At 36.1% G+C, this 16,976-nt stretch overlaps 1 long non-coding RNA gene across 2 annotated transcripts in view; it reads left to right on the top strand.

Annotated features, from left to right (window-relative positions):
• LOC127463254 (uncharacterized) overlaps nucleotides 1-15,772 on the top strand; it is an 89,903-nt gene extending 74,131 nt beyond the window's left edge. For both annotated transcript variants that reach the window (XR_007900711.1, XR_007900706.1), the window contains 2 exons: nucleotides 11,708-11,972; nucleotides 14,900-15,772. This is a non-coding gene — a long non-coding RNA (uncharacterized LOC127463254). The remainder of the gene's footprint in view (nucleotides 1-11,707; nucleotides 11,973-14,899) is intronic.
• The last annotated feature ends 1,204 nt before the right edge of the window (nucleotides 15,773-16,976 follow it).

Here is a 16,976-nt window from a genome sequence, read left to right as displayed (position 1 = left end):
AACTTTCTTCAAAAAAATCAGAAGGAGTAATGTATCTATTGAATAAGTTATTTTAAATTTTGGTACATCTTAAGACTGACTAATATGCAGGGGAGAGGTTTTGGCACTTTGGTGAAAGCTTATTCATTATATAAGATGAGCATCATTCAAGTGCAGAATACTCTATTCATTTATTGTACTCCCAAACCCAGGAAGTAGTTGCTGATAATGATTTCAGATGAGGCTTTATCAACCTCCTTTTATAACCATTCTCCATTCATAAACAACGGCCACAGAATGAACAACAGTGAAAACTGAAAGAAAAGAAAATGTTGCTGAATCCTCAAATTCTCTAATAGTTGAAAAGGTAAAAAAACTAAAAATGTGGTTCTGCCTTGACAGCACTAGAATAATTTCTTTTGAAAAGAGCAAAAATCTTCAGAAATAATAAAAACAAACCCACAAACAAAGCACAGGTACTTTGTGACCTGATTATGAAACAGCCCTGTACTTACCTGCACTCCAGCTTTCACAAAGATAAGAATTTCAGCCTTCATAGACTGACAGAGACTGATGGTCCAAAAAGGAGCCTGAATGAGTTGTACAGAGAATCTGGAATGCAGTGAGTTTAACATTAACAAAATGAAATCCTTTTCATGGAATATTGAATTGAATTGGCCCTTTGAACTTATTGTTGCATGTTTTTTAGCAAATCTTGCTAACACCCACATAAGGCTGAATGTGTAACAACCGTACTCAGTTACCAAAGCTAAGATTAGAAAAGATAGTTATCCAAACCCTCAATCATTCATTGAGGATTAATTAAGAAACTCTCCTTGCTACATAATTATTTCCCAGCAATTTAGCTCAGGGCTTCATGTGTTTAGCTAGGAGTCAGCTGAAGGATCCGATATGGTCACTTCTGGAAATAGGAAATAGGAAATTGGATAGATGGGCTAGCGATGCATTTTGGTCCCTGTATTCCTGGGTCCCTGTTTCATATCCAAGCAGCATTCACAGTGCAGTCAATACAGGCTCTTCACTTGGGTGCCATTAATGACCTTCTGGATCCTCTGTAGACTCAAATCAGATGTCTAGATTTGGGCATTGTACTACATTTTTATGTCAAACTTTCTGCATTTCATGCTGAAAAATGGGAAATGAGTATCCTTTTTTTTTTTTCCTGAAGCATTAGATTTCTGAAATTAAAATAAATAAGGCAAAGCTGACTAGTTTTCTGACTTGCTTTCTGGTCAGAAAATTTTGTATCAAGCAGAAAGTGAGACATGAAGTTTAAATTAGGCACAGAGACACCAGAGTTAGAAAAATCCAGTAACTACAGTCAGGATTCAACTTGATAAAATGTGTTTTCAAGTTTACAGCTGTGGAATTTCCACTTCAAAATAATGCGAAAGGAAGTGGATGCAAAGAAATTTGACTGAAGAAAGCTGCCAGAAGAGCTACAGTATGATGGTGTTTTTCCCAGAGTGCTTGTATCAGTGAAAATATAGAGCAGCAGTCCTGTAAATGTCAGCAAGGCCAGATACCATTAGAGATTTATACAGAGAGACAAAGCCGTTTTCCATTTAATTCAGAATTGAATTCAAAAGCAGCCAATTTAGATCTTTGATGTGAAGTGTTCTTTCAACGTCAAATCCCATTAGAAAATTAGGACCTGATTCTTATTTGTATGAGAATATAAATGAGAATGTAGGACATTTGCAAAGGAGAAACTATCTATGACAACACTAAGGTTTGGGATTCATATTTTTTTTACTGTTCTGGAGCAACCTGAACTGTACTTCAAGGAGATAAGAATCATACCCCGAAAAGTCTGAAACCCGCAGGAGCATAGATATACACTATGGAGCCAAAGCAAACTGAGAGATAGAGTTATATTCATACCTTGACCTGTGCTAGAAACAAGTACGAGGTGGTGCAACCTCACCTTGAATCTTGCGACAGTTTTGGTCACCATAATATAAGATAGATATTAAGCTATTAAAGAGTGTCCAAAGGAGGGCAATGAAGATGGTGAAGGGCCTTGAGGGGAAGCTGTATGAGGAGCAGCTGAGGTCACTTGGTCTGTTCAGCTGGGACAAGAGGAGACTGAGGGGAGACTTCATTGTAGTCTACAACTTCCTCATGAGGGGAAGAGGAGAGTCAGGTACTGATCTTTTCTCTGTGGTGACCAGTGATAGAACCCAAGGGAATGGTCTGAAGCTGTGTCAGGGGAGGGTTAGGTTGGATATTAGAAAAAGGTTTTTCACTCAGAGAGTGGTTGGGTACTAGAACAGGCTCCCCAGAAAAGTGGTCACAGCACGAAGCCTGATAGAGTTCAAGAGGCATTTGGATGATGCTCTCAGGCACATGGTGTTACTCTTGGGGATGGTCTCATGCAGGGCCAGGAACTGGACTCAATGATCCTTGTAGGTCCCGTCCAGCTTGGTATATTCTGTCATTCTGTATAAACATGTATACATGTCTCACATTTTCTCTTAAGAAAAATCTCAGATGAGTATAATCTCCAATAGCAACCATAAGGGAGATCATTTTGTGAAGAACCTCAGCTATATTTCTGCAAGATATATAGATATGAACTTGAATTGGAGATGGGGCCCAATCTATAGAGGAAAAAAAATAGTATCCTTTTTTAGTTCAGTGACAAAATGTGGAGAGCTGTGATTTGGCCTAACATTATGGTATTTGGGCTTGAAGAAACCTTTTGAAGCTAGTACACACAACAATATACTTTCTCTATAAGAAATACAATTTAGCAGATGAATAAAGTTTCTCATTGGTATGAAAAACAGGAATCCTCAGCTTGAACGGGTCATGTGCAAACTGGAACTGACTAAGGGACTGACCTTGGTTTGAAGGGGATTTTCTAATTTTACTAAGAAGAAGTTGGGGATAGGGGTGGGTGTGGGTGTGACAATTTGGACGGAAAAGAGCAGAGCAGAAACACTGCAGAAGAATGCAGAGCAAGTAACATGAAGCCTCGTAGACACTTGAAGCAGAAACCTGACGAACAGCTAGAAGTGAAAGAGTTTCTGGACAGAAATGCTAAAAAGAGGTTTGGAAGAAGGAAGGAGTAAATTGGTTCACCTCACTTCTTCCCTGCCATCTTCAGAGAATTGAACCTGAATAAACAGATGCCACTATGCATAGAAATGTGAGTCCTAATCTGAAGAGGAGGCAAATTGCAAAACTCTTACCTTCCTCCCCAGCCCCAGTGGCTACCCTTGGGTCAAAAGGGATCCAATGATGAAAACAGATGAAGAGGAATCTAACGATATTAAAAAAAAAAATCTGGTCTGCTGGTGCTGTATTAGTTGTTTTGGGTGGCATTCCTCCCTTTTTGAAATTTTCTGTATATTTTGGCAGTTAGATAGCATTTCAGCGGAAGTTTCATCTCCCACTCAAATTATGTTGTACATATGCACGAAGTACAGCAGTGGGGAAATGCAAAAAGTATATTTTCTCTGGTAGCTGGTACTGTGTGTATAATTATTTACAATGAGTAAGCAATTTCCTTCAGGTCAGACATGGAGAAATCTTTTTACATTTGTGAACATAAAAGACAGTGATCTTTGTTACTTGTATGGGTAATAGCTTCTTTTACCTAAAGTAAAGACTAAAACCAGCAATTCAGAATTAAACAGAATTAAATAAAGGAATTTGTTCTGTATTAATATTTTTCTAGAGATTTTAAAGATGAGAAGTGCAACCTTTTTTATGTGTTGTTTCTTTTGTCTCTGCTTATGCATTTGTTGAATACGAAGTTTCAGAAGTCATCTTTTTATAGGAAGTATAATTTAGTGATTAGGCTAAAACTAGCATATCAGGACGAGGAGATCCATGATGGGGTATATCTGCAGAAGTGGGTGTTGTGATCTGCTTTTTGTTTTGTAGCAGGCTAAACTGTAATCATGAATCTGAGACCTTCCAAATGCCTAGAAAACTGTTCTGAGGATTGAAATCATTGTCAGAGAAAGCTCTCTGTAACTAACAACCCAATTCATCCCTGTTGTAACTTGGTTTGAGACACTCAGTCACAGCTAATTGTTTTTATGAAGCAGATAATGTAGCCGAATGAGATTTAGGGGTATAGAGAACAGTTGGGGAAGTTGAATATGAGAAGCAATTTTTTTCTGGATGTTAGTTTCTACCACTCAAAAGTACTATTATTACAGTACACAGTCAAGTCAATACTGTCTAGTATTTTACTTCATTTCAACACAAAATTAAATTTATTAGCTAAAAGGAAGGCATTACAAAGCAAACTGATATTCTGTGTCTGATGCTGCCCGTAGCCTTTTGGCTTGTCATCCCCCCATCTATCTTTTTAGAGCTGTTTGTGTTCATAGTCATCAAAAGAACATGATGAAAGGTGATTGATGAACTGGTTTGCAGGGTTATAACAAAACTAGACTATTAGGAGTTATCATTTTCTATACTGCAAACAAATCTCTGTGTTTTTTAGTACTCAGAGGATCTAATTATGTCTTCACAAATTGTATGCAACCACAGTAGGTTGCAGGGGGAAATTCTGACCTCACTGAAACCTAGGGTAAACTCAAAGAATTTGATGGGGTCATGATTTCATGTGTGATGGCTATCCTAAGGCTCTCTGTAATGTACAAAGGTATTAGTGTAAGGCTGCCTAAATATGTAACTTCTTGTTATAAACAGATTCATACAAAAACAATCATGCTATTGTAAAGATTATCTTGTGTGTTTGCTGTAGAAGGACACTCTTTGCTTATTCACTGATGAATTTAGGACGAACAAGACCTAAATTCAGACAATGCATGTGTGAAGTCAGCCAAAATAGAAAGAAGTTTATATATATCTGTTATCAGAGTGGTGGCAAATGCTTAATGCTTATAACTTTTTAAAGTGTGCCAAGGAAACTCCTCTATAGCAATGCAGTACTACGTAGCTTCTATTCCTCAACAATGTTCTGCTTTGAAGGATCTGTCCTTTAAATAAGGGCAGAACTCAAGAAGAAGTGAAATTGCAGGCAGAGGAAAAATAATTTACAATGGTATGAAGCAGTATTTCATTTTGCCATAGCAAGTACTGTACACTTCATGCTAACAGGAAGTATGTTAAGAGAAAAATGAACAATAAAAATGCTTCTAATACATTTATTATTGTAAACATAACATGCATTATATTCAAACACTCAGTATAACTTACTTAATGCCACAGGCCAATTAGATCATCTCCAATCACATGTGGAAAGAGCTCAAGCTAATCTAATTTGCCCAAGAATGCTCCATTTATTTCTGTGTTTCTAATGTTTTTATACCATTATAAAGTGATCACTAAACATGCCCTCCAGTATGGAGCCTATGTGCACTCAGAAATGTAAGTTCAGAGGACCATTCTTCTAGCAAAACAGTGTTAACTGACTGTTCTTCTAAATTATGTTGCTTAACGGTCAGTGAACATCTGATGCTAAGTAGAGAACACTTGGATCTACACCTGAAAATACTGCTGCTAATATTCAATTGCAGGTAAAGTCAATTGTTTAGATTATCAGAAGAAGGCAAAAACAGCAAACCACGAAAAACCCACTACAGCCTCTAATTTTTTTCGTTCCATGTGTTTTCCCCCACGGCAGTGCTGATCTTTACAGTGGGTTGAATGACTCAGGAATTTTAGTTCTCAGGATATTCTGGTTCTAAATAGTGTTTTGTGCATTCAAAGTCCTAACCGTACAACAAATAATCTGAGGCTATAGTATTGTAAAACAATATATGGGAGAAAAAAAAAGACCAAAAAACCAAACCAGAAAATAGTGCATGAAGAAAAGTCTGCAGTGATATTTGGTGCTTTTGTTTATTTTGTTACAAGAAGGGTTAGCTCCACAGTAAAAAGAGCAATGGAGAAGACAGTGGCACCATTTTAATATACTGTCTTTAAATGAAGGGACATTTTATGGCTGAAAATTTTGTTATGTTTTATGAAAAATCTGGAGAGCGCTCACAATTTGACAGACACTTCTAATTCACAGACAAGGGGTACACATCACTGCGTAACAAGTTGAAGACTTGGGTCTTATGAAGGAAACACTTTGTTTCTTTGTGTTTCAGATGGGTTACATTATCTCATTATTTCTATCTAGTGGCATCAGAGTTTATCATATGGATCAAGTTAGCCCCAGTAGTCTGTTTTTCCCTCCTTGTCATCTTCACTAGAAGCATTTGATCAGTACACTCACGCAGTGTGAACCCCTAACTCAAAGTTGGGTTCTTTTTTCCTTTCCGTTGCATTTCTCTTAACTTTAATGCATGTAATACGTTATGTTTCACTGCCACTGGGGAGCATCATAAACATCCAGGAGATTCCTATGAACGTTTCTCTGAATATTTTCTTGGTAAAACCAAGACTGGGACTGTATCCATCAAAACCCAGAAATATTCACTGCCATGTGAGACTCATTCAAGCAGTGTTCTGCAGCTGTAGTTGTAACTGCATTGAATGTCTTTAATAAAACTGTACTTTTCCCTGGAGTGATTGAAGTAAAACATAATATTTTAGTTATATACTCTATCTCATATGAAATATAATAATCTGAACTTACAGTATGTTAAAACCCTTCATCACAGCACAAACTGAACAGTAGGCAAGGTCTAGTGTATGTTACAGGACATTAAAATGAGCATTCAACCAAAAGAAAATCATAAGCTGACTCTGCCATAAATCTTGTGAATTCCTGGTGGTTATTAAAATTCCACCAAAATTCACATGCTAACGAGGTGATTCCAGTCAATCCAACTTATCAACCTTGTGGACTGATTAAAGCAATCACACTATTATGAATTAACTGCTGGAAGTAGGATTTTGTAAAATGCAACACAAAGTGGAAGCTTTGGCTTGCTTAATACTGAAAAGTTAATAGGAAACTGTAAATTTTAAGAAAAATATTAGACCAGTTCATAAAAATCTCTGTATGTAAGGACTGATCCATTTTTCTCTACATTTTTCAACATTCATCTGCTCAAGTAGCCAAATCATTTATACTGTAACCATTTTCAAATGCCATTCATATATACTCTTAAAAGCTAGGATATATACTCTTGTCCATCCCGCTCCCACTTCTGCTCTAGACTTCAACCTCCTCCTTAATAAAGCAGGGAGATGTCCATTTACAGACAGCAGGAAATAACTCCATTAATCATAGAAAAGGATTCTATATGTAGAAAAAAAAGCATGTACCACACTTTTTCCACATAAAGACATGATATTCATATGGAAAGGGCCTGAATTAATTTTTATGAATAGGGCCCTTGGTGACTAATTCTTTTCTGAGGAGGGTAACAGGCAAATGTTATCCAGATGCATTCCTCTGGAATTATTCCCAGTTTCTGGAAGTGAAAACTACTGTACCTGTAGTACAATACAGGGTAGTCAGTGAAACTTGATATCAGCATAAATAGTGCAACTGTGTTCCCTTCACTTCTCGTCATTGCTATAAAAATCTGATCCGTTGTAAACATCTACCAAATCACCTCCCAGTAATTTAGTAATACCTGTGCCTGTTCATACACAGATCTGTGTATGGGAGGTAAAAGCAACTCTGTGAGGTTGCAATCCACCTCAACAACTGAGTCTAACAAAGATCTTCCAGCTTTGAAAATTTTCTGACTCCAGCCAACAAAAGGAAATAGTTATTCCATTTAGAATGATTTTTAGGATGGAAACACTATACCCATCCTGCTTACACAATGTTAGCACAGTGATTTAGAGTCCACTGTTACAAACAGTCATAATGATACTAAAGAAAATACTCCTGCAACACCCTTTTTGGAGTTTATTCATGGTGTACTACTACCTTTCACACATAAAGGTCAACGTACTCAAAAGAAACAGTAACCGCTGTTGTGGTGAAGGTATGGACACGGGGCAAGAGGATGTGAAGGGACTTGCACAAGCCATTCAACAAACATCTCCAGTGGAAGCCTCAAGGATTTTCAAAGTTAAGCATTAGAAAATCCTTAACAAAGAGTTCTAAGTACAGACCAGCCTTTCAGTTTGTCTCCAGTGTGGTTATAAGTGGCTTCTTGTAAGTGTTGGAACAGTTTGAAAATACCCCTTCAGAACTGCGAACAAACAGTGTTGTTGTAACACACTGTCCAGCTATTTGCCAAACTAAATAAGAAAAATCTCACTTTTCAGATATAAAAAAAAGCCCATTTTTCACCCTGCAAGGTTTATTTGTTCATATGTGTTTTTATATTTCTTTGACACTACAAAGCAAGAGGAGACACTGTGTATATATTCTATATCCTGTCACTACCTCTACTTTTTTAACAGCTTGTAATTGCTTCCAGTAATTTATGAGACGTTAGATTGTAATTTCTGCATATGAGTAGGTATTTGGGTTAAGAAATTCTTTTAGACACTTGTTAGAAGTTTTTAAAATATATCAGTTTCTCTCCTAGTTGTAGCCATTGAAAATTCTTGTCTACCTGTATAACTGGTAGAGCGATACAGGGATTTCCAGGGGTTATTTCACTGAACTTAAGACAGGTATCTAAGATAAATCTTCTTTTTGAGATATGGTCCTTTCTCTGCTGCCCATAGAAAGAATTTAGACAACTGTCTTAAAATGGAGGCTTATATGTTAGGCTGCTAGTTAAGAGAAACTCATAATTAGGATCCATGTTGCCCTCTCTCAAACTTCTTTGTGAGTCATGCAAAAGAGAAGACATGTTTAACTGACACACAGTCAGAAAATAAGGCGTTGATACACATTTTAAAACTCCTAGTTGCAAGTCAATAGTTCCAGAAGAAGTTCTGACATGACTTTTTCATTAGGAAATATGTGAGAAGTGCCATACTTGTGGTAGCATGATTGGACACAGAGTTTATTGTCACTTGCCTGAGAAAAGCTATGTCACCCTGACTCCTGCTTACACCAGCACATAACCATCAGACCTTTGTAGCAGATAGCCATTCTCTGAGCATTGAATATTCCAAAACGTACCAGTAAACCTCATCTGATATGAGGTTTTGATTCTAATTTGCAAAGATACTCTCTCTACCCTTTCCACAGACAGGTATCTACTCTGACTATGTAATTTAGAAAAATACGTAAATATTTGTTATTGGAAAAACAAATCACAACAAATTACCACTTCTCCTTCTCTTCCAGGTACTCCTTGACTAGAAATTACTTTCAGATGTTCATAATTTTGATGTTCTTCTCTAATACAAAAACAGGTGTTTCTTGAACAAAGGGCGGTCCAAGATAGTAGTCAGAGCTCCAGTGATATAATCTGAAAGGATGATTAAAACCTTCAGATTATAGTAGCTTCTCTGGAAGCTAATTTATCTAATGAATTTCAGCACAAAGCAACTTATTATACAGGTTCCAAAAGCTTCTTTTTTAACAAGGCAAAGAGTTGATCTTCTGTTAGTACTCAAACTGAAAATGTTTCACAGCCTTGTAAGAAACAAGTCTTGTATTCAGGCACTATTAAATGGACACTTTTTTAGTGCACTATGAAAAGTGGGGATTGATCTGCATGTCGTATTTTGTTTCACCATAACAAATAGATATTTGGTAGCGAGAGAATGTATAAAACATTATGGTGAAAATATTATATGGTGAAAATATATGTGAAATATATGTGAAAATACTGTATGTACAAAGATGGCTAATCCTCTAAAATAATATATGGTGAAATATATGTGAAAATACTGTGTGTACAAAGATGGTTAATCCTCTAAAACACTTAAACACTGGTGTGTTTTTACTCATAAAATTACTGTTTGTCATGTACTTAAGTGTTTGCAAAAGCTAGATCTTTAGACAGTAAATGTTGGATTTTTAGTACTTAACAAATGTGAGAAATCACACCTGTGTAAGTTTCTTCAAATTTGTAGCCCAGTTCCCACAAATATTGTTTCCTACTACTGGAACAGAGCTCTAAGGTAGGACATTTTTCCAAGTGTTCTTATTTGCTGGAATACTGAACAAAGTCCCAATGCTAAATGCCACACTAGACATCATGAAAGAATGTCACAGCTTTTGTAATATCAACAGAAATAAAAACATAATACCTTATGCTGACTGGAGGAAAATCTTTCTTCTGATGTTTTCTTCAGTTCTCTTTGGCTTTTTCCTTGTTCATTTGTTTTATTTATTCTGTTTCTAAGAATCAGAAACCAATAGACTGGTTTCCTTGACAAGATAATATCCCAGCAGCCATAGTCATCTGGGCTGGAGAAAATCAACTGTCATATATGCTGTGAAATGAAGCAAGAGTTTAAAAAGGCCTTATAAATAGATCCACTCCTCACTAACATCGAAATGGATTCTTCCCCTTCTCTGACTTAATATAACCTGAATTTGACCTGCAGGGTATATTGCAAGGCTCATCATTTTTCACTCTATTGAAAATGGGTGTATACAATAGCTATTGTAAAAGCAGAGCATTGATCAAGCAGGGAGGGAGGATCAGTATGTGAAGAGATGCTTCTTAAATTGCTCTATCAGGTGGTATTTTCAGATTACATCAATGGCTTTTAGGCCATATGGAGAACTTCTTTTTTCACATTTACAGGAATCTAAATAAATAAATAACTCTGTTGCATGAGCTATGAGCTGTGAGCATTAATTTTTCACACTGCCTGTTACTAGCCTCAACTGCTCCAGTTGAGATTTCTGGGGTCAGGCAGTCATCCTGACAAGGTGGGTAAAATGCTCAGTTTGCCAAGGAATATAAATAGTACTAATTTAATGGCATACCATTCTTGCTTACAACTAAATCTATTTCTCTTTTTTTCTTTCTGGGCTGTCAGAGACCATATCCATCTACAACAGCAAGTTTCTTTTTGGTATGTGATGTAGAGCTCTTATGACTGTTATTTTCAGGGCTGTGCCTGTTGAGCAGGTCAGGCAAAGCTGTCACTGACCACCCTAGTACCACTGGCAGTGGCATCCCAGTAGCATCCTAGTGATTCTGACTTGTAACATCACCCCTGTTATTTTATTATTGCAAAACAATCACAATAAACTGCTAATTAATTAGGGGTTGACACTGATTCCAGAGTCAGCATGAATCAGGGTGCCATGCACAAAGTTTAGTAACACCTGGACCATAAGTCACTATGGCATATCCCACGAGCAAATCCAGCAGCTCTTTCCCCTCAAAAATCAAGATGCTCCATCAGCTACATTGAACTGAAATATGAATGCTCAGGTGCTGCGTGTGCCAGTAACAGCACTAATCACTCTCATTTCAGAGTTGGTATTAAAGACTCTATTCATGCCACAAGGAGAGTTATGCAGCTGTTCAGTACTTTCTTTTAGAACATGCATGTGGGAGGTAGGTTGCATAATGAGACATAGCCCTATATTATGTCCTCATCTGTATGTAGGAGGATTTGAGCAAGCAGCAGCATATCTCAGTTTAAAAAAGGCCTTGAAGAAACACCTCTTTTGGTTTGTAGAACAGATCACGTGATCATTTCAAGATGTTTCTGCAGCACCTCAAGAACAGCAAAACCCTTGATTTTCTTTCTAATGAAATGGAAGAAAGTTGCTTCCTGGAGATCTGTGCCACCAAAGCAGAGGTCTTACTGACCACACACACTGATACTGCTTAACAATAGCCACTTGTCATATGGACTTGTGCTGATAATTTAGCAATGATGTTGTTGAGATCATGATTTTGGGTGATAATTTCTGTAACTTTCTTCTCATTAGTTTCTCCGAGACCACCATGCTGTCCCAGGAAATCCTTTCCCTATGGACTGAACATCTTTCTCCATGTTTCCTCACACAAAATATTCTGCTACATGCCCATTATATTGGCCGTGGGCACAGAGATACACTGTTCTTCAGGGTACTGTGATGAAAAATATGATTCATATCTACAAAATACAACTCCCAGGGCCAGGGCAGAGTCATGGGGGTAGCACCACATATCTTTGTGCAACTTCAGAACCCATGTCTGGGACTAAGGCATCTGGTAAGCATATAGAAAACACTCAGTGGATATATGGTTCTATTATCGGTTTTTATAACCTATTGTATCAATTTCTGAATTAGTAAAAATAACCTCAGTATTTATGCATTTTTCATGCCAATACTTTTATGTATAGTTGTCATAGACTGACCAGAAAATTTTAATTACTGCTATTTAATTTCTAACCAATATACATATGCCATTAGTATAACTTTATTTAGATAACATTGGTTTCACAGAGATTCATAAAATGATCTGCATTGAAGAGCACAACCTCTCAGCTGTCACATTATCAATACATTGAGTTCTTTATGAATAATTTTCTATTTATCTCTTCTAGAAGTAATCAGAAAGGAGTCACTTTAAATAAACTTCTATTCACAGATGATTGATTGATTATAGAAAATGTAATTTCCTATCCTTTCCAAAGATCTAATTTTGTATATAACTAAGCATTTAACTATATTGGAAACAAGTTGATTTTACTTTTCTCATGACAGAAAGGTTAAATCAATGACTTACAGTTGACTGTTGAATCCTCTCTTACTTCAAGTATAGTTCCCTTTGCAAGGACTGAGCAGAACAGAAACCATCTGAATATATGGTAATTTCAGCTAAAAATATTTGAATGGAGAATGTGACCAAGTATGTGCAAGCATGTGTCTCTAACTACAAGGATTCATCATGCCATTTCTAGACCAAAGCACTGAAATGTTGCATAACAATAAAATACGTTTATACTGGACATGACGTGCTTTCAACTACCCTGGTACAACTCAGGGAAAACAGTGAGGCAGCACCTAAACAAATAAACAGAAGATGGCCCGTTACTGCTTGCTCCTCAGGAAGAAAGCATATGGATATTCAGCAGTTTCAGTGTGTAAAATAAGGGGAAGGCACACTGAGATGAATGGGCTGACCAGAGGTGAGGCTCCAGGGGAGAAGCCAGCAGCTCCTCCTTCTCCCTGTTCCCTGAACCATCCTCAAAGTAGGACATGCTGGCCCTAGGAAGTCAGAATGGACACCGTGCAGATGGTGGGCTGGACAGCCACTGCAGCCACGGGGACAGCGTGTCTTATCTAGACTCATCTGGCCTTGTTTTGGTTTTCCTGCTGGGCAGCACAGAGCTTGCACTGCATCCCTTTCACTGACTCATATACAGTGTTCCCTTCTGGTTTGTTGAATACTTCCTGGGTTGCTGAACACTCAAACAATTTAAAAATACTATTTAGCAATATTATGATCATATCTTTATCATTGTCAAGTGTGCTGAGGCATAATTTCATCTCAATGTCTAAAAAGTTTATGACTGCAGGTTTCTAACCACAGAAATTTTCCTGCCAAAACTGAGTAGATTGTAGCTCAGGCCTTTAGAGAAGGGGAGGGATAAGCCATGCCATGTGATAAAATAGCCTTTCTTTGTCAAATATAGTTGGTTTCAGTTATGACTCAATATGAAAAGACAGGTTCCTAAAGAAAGTTTCCACATTTCAGTGCCATTCATAAATATTTTAACTTGCTTTTACTTAATGCACGAATGAAAAAACCATAAAGAGGATTTGACCTTAAACCCTTAATTGACAAAGACTAGTTTAAATCCTCTGCAATAGCCGACTAATGCAGTACCATTATGAATCATAAGGAATCTTAGCATGATGCATTCCCATTGTCACTGAACTAGTTAAAGCCAGTGAAGCATGACTAAATTGTTGTGACATTTTCCCAGCCCTACTATTACCTGTCAGATGGGAAAAAATCAAGGCGTCAGGACAAGCTTCCATATTGATGTGCTTGCTGTTGATATTAATTGATGTAAATGGATAAGCTTGTCCATCAACAGTAACAAGCACATCTGCTCATTGTAAAAAGAAATCTTCTTAACCTTCTGTTCTTTTCAGACTCCTTTGATATGAAAAAATAGTCACTTCTATACTCAGCAAATATGATGTTTATTGTGCTTGTTTTTATATTTTTTTCTAATTTGCTGACAAAATGAAATATGAACTCTTCTGTTATTTCATGTTTTTACTCACAATGGATTGAGTTATATAAAGTAGGACATGGACAAATTACAAAAGCCAGAACAAACAGGGTACCTAATAGTCTTACATAACTGCAAACAGTCCATATCTGCTTTAATCCATCATCTTCCTTACTGCTCTTCAGGAAAAAAAAAAAAATAATATTTTTCTTTCTTTCTTTTTCTTTATTCATTTTAAGTACAAAGAAGTTTTCCATGGACTAAAATAGCAGGACTTTGCCTGAGAAATACTATGGAGATCTATAACAAAGACTCCTTCGAGTTCTTTCCTGGATGAATTTACTAATTCCTGATGAATGCTACATGTTGTGAAACAAACAGACTTCCCCTAAAGATCTTATTGGCAGTGTGGTGCCCGTGACAGCAAAGCCTGCTCGTAGAAGGCACACATTTATTTCAAACGTCATCCTCTGTCCTATGATTTTTTTTCTTCTGCCTAGTTAAAAATAAAAAAGTAATAACAATTAAAAGTACAACATAAATAATCATGCTGAATTCTGTGTATTTTCATTCAGCTATGATTTCAGTCTGGTTAGAAATGTGATGTCTCCTAGCAGAAATAAAGTATGCACTGAGCATCATGTTTGTTGTTTTGAAATCATATTAATGAAGGCAACCACTGCTGCAGACTATATTTAGCATTTCTGTTGATAGAAAGAGAGAATTCAGAAATATCTTCATGTTGGTGATATTTACTGGAAAATAAAACCAAACATTGAGAGAAAGATAAACGGAAATGTAATCAAGTTAAACAGAAATATTTTCAATACAGTACCTAAGAAAATTGATACATCTTGAAGAGAAGCAAACTGTAATGTTTTTGAAAACCTCAATATTGTCATCATCTAATACAAACCTTTAACTTATTTTTTAAGGTTTTATCTAACAGCTGTACTATGAAGTTCAACTAATCTGAAAGTAATGCTGAGATCTGAAGCAGGCATGAATACTGATGAAGGCTAAAAGGATGCCAAATTAAACCTCAATCATATCTTCTTAGTTGTAAAGTATGTTGGCATATATCTTTTTGCAGAAAGGTCTTACAGTCCTTCTAAGGCTGTGGCTACAAATCCAGACTGTATGCACCTCCTAGGAGTATTTTAAACAAAGAGTATCAGTTAGGCTATTGTTAAATTATCCTGGGTTTGTTTTGCAGCTCTCACACTATTCCCTAGCAAATGAAATCTTCCTCTGAAGTCTGGAAGTTCCAGTTAGTCACTATTTATAACATTGACACTCAAGGGAAAGTGTAGAGATTTCAGTACTACCCAGATTACAGCCTGGGAAGCTATTGTCTCCCCAGCGCAGCTGATGCAAGCAAGTTAATGGAAGGCTCTTTTCAGTTGTTTAAGAGTCATTTGAAATAGCCAAGAAAATGTCAGCTAACACAAACACATCACGATGCCTGATGTGATACTTCTCTTCTTTTGAATCATTCTTCCATTTCAGAACAGAAAAACAAAACAACATGTTGAAATTTCATTTCAGCTTGATATGTCTTTTGATCATTCATTTCACCTGGGTCCTATGGGTGCATTTATTTGTGAGCCAAAAATTTTCTGCCAATGTAAACAAGCCAAAGAGCATTGAGGAGCTTCACTGAGCTGTAGGCGTTTACCAGAGCAGAGACCATGTCCCAAAGCCTTTAAAAAGTAGAAAGTTTTTTTTTTAAAACAATTATGCTTGAAATAAAAAATAGCTTTATATCAGACCCAAAGAAGCATAACATTCACTGCAGAGGTATAATTCACTTTGAATCTAAATAAATAATGTCATATCACCTCTATTTTCTCTTCCTAATGATTTTAAAGACTGAAAAGTTTTTCTTATAATTTAAAACTATATTAATCAGTAACTCTTCACAATATTTGACCTAAAACAATTTTGGAAATATTTCAAATAAATATAATTGATCAGAAAAAATGGAAAAAAAGGAATGAAGTGGATCAAAAAAGTAAATGCTTTTTGTAACCAAGATGATATAACATTTTATAATCTCTGTATTTATGTTCTGTACAGAGACAAAAAAGGTATTTTGTTACGACTCATCCGTAGGATATTAAACTACCACTTAACTACCACTTGGCCAAAATTCACAAATTAGCAGCAATTGCATTAAATCCCCCCACAGATACTAAATAACAGCTATGATATAATCATAAATTATTCCTCTTAGCATTTGATTTTATCCAAATATAAATCAGATAAATTAAGAAATATAGGAGGAAATAACAGGTTTAATCTGATTAATGATTTTTAATAATCACTGATCTCAATTGTATTTTAACTCAAAACCTAAAATTGAATGCTGCCTCATCTCCCTAGCAGTCCAAATGACTCTTTGAAAACAGAAATAATGTTATGACAGTATTTAATTTCTATTATGGAAGCTATATCTTGCAATACAGTACAGAGAGCACTGCAACAATCATTGCAGTAGTTATTCAGATGTTCTTCAGCATCCAATAGGTCATGCTATGATTTATCACAGCTTTCTTAATAAATACCAGGACAATGATCTAAACCTTTTATCATTTTGATTATGAAATAACTCAATTGAACTTCAAATAATTATTCAGTTCTAAATTATTGTAACTCAGAGCAGAAATTACCCCTCTCTTTGGGTGTGGTTGTGTGTGTGAAAGTGTATATCAATACAGCTACTACTTTTCAGTGAAGTTATATCTACTCTAAGCACAATTGTATGGTTCAAGTCTTTGAGATTATAATCACTGTATATGTTAAATGTCAAACAAATTTAAAGCCAAAAACTGGGGAAGAAACACTTGCTTATTTAGACCAGAGACATGAGGTAAAAAAAACTCTATGAAGGGAGTTGTAACTTTCTTTTAACTAAAATGCATATTTGAGATGATGAAACAATTCACAAATTCATGTATAATTTATAATTTTTCAGCAAAAACATTTTAAAAAGTCAAAACACTTCACTCTGACATTTTCAAGTG

The sequence above is a fragment of the Manacus candei genome, unplaced genomic scaffold (assembly GCF_025592945.1).
Source record: "Manacus candei isolate 608988 ecotype Guabito, Panama unplaced genomic scaffold, ASM2559294v1 h1tg000008l, whole genome shotgun sequence".
Taxonomy (NCBI): domain Eukaryota; kingdom Metazoa; phylum Chordata; class Aves; order Passeriformes; family Pipridae; genus Manacus; species Manacus candei.
Note: the sequence above shows the minus strand (reverse complement) of the source record. Positions and strands in the feature narration are given on the sequence as shown.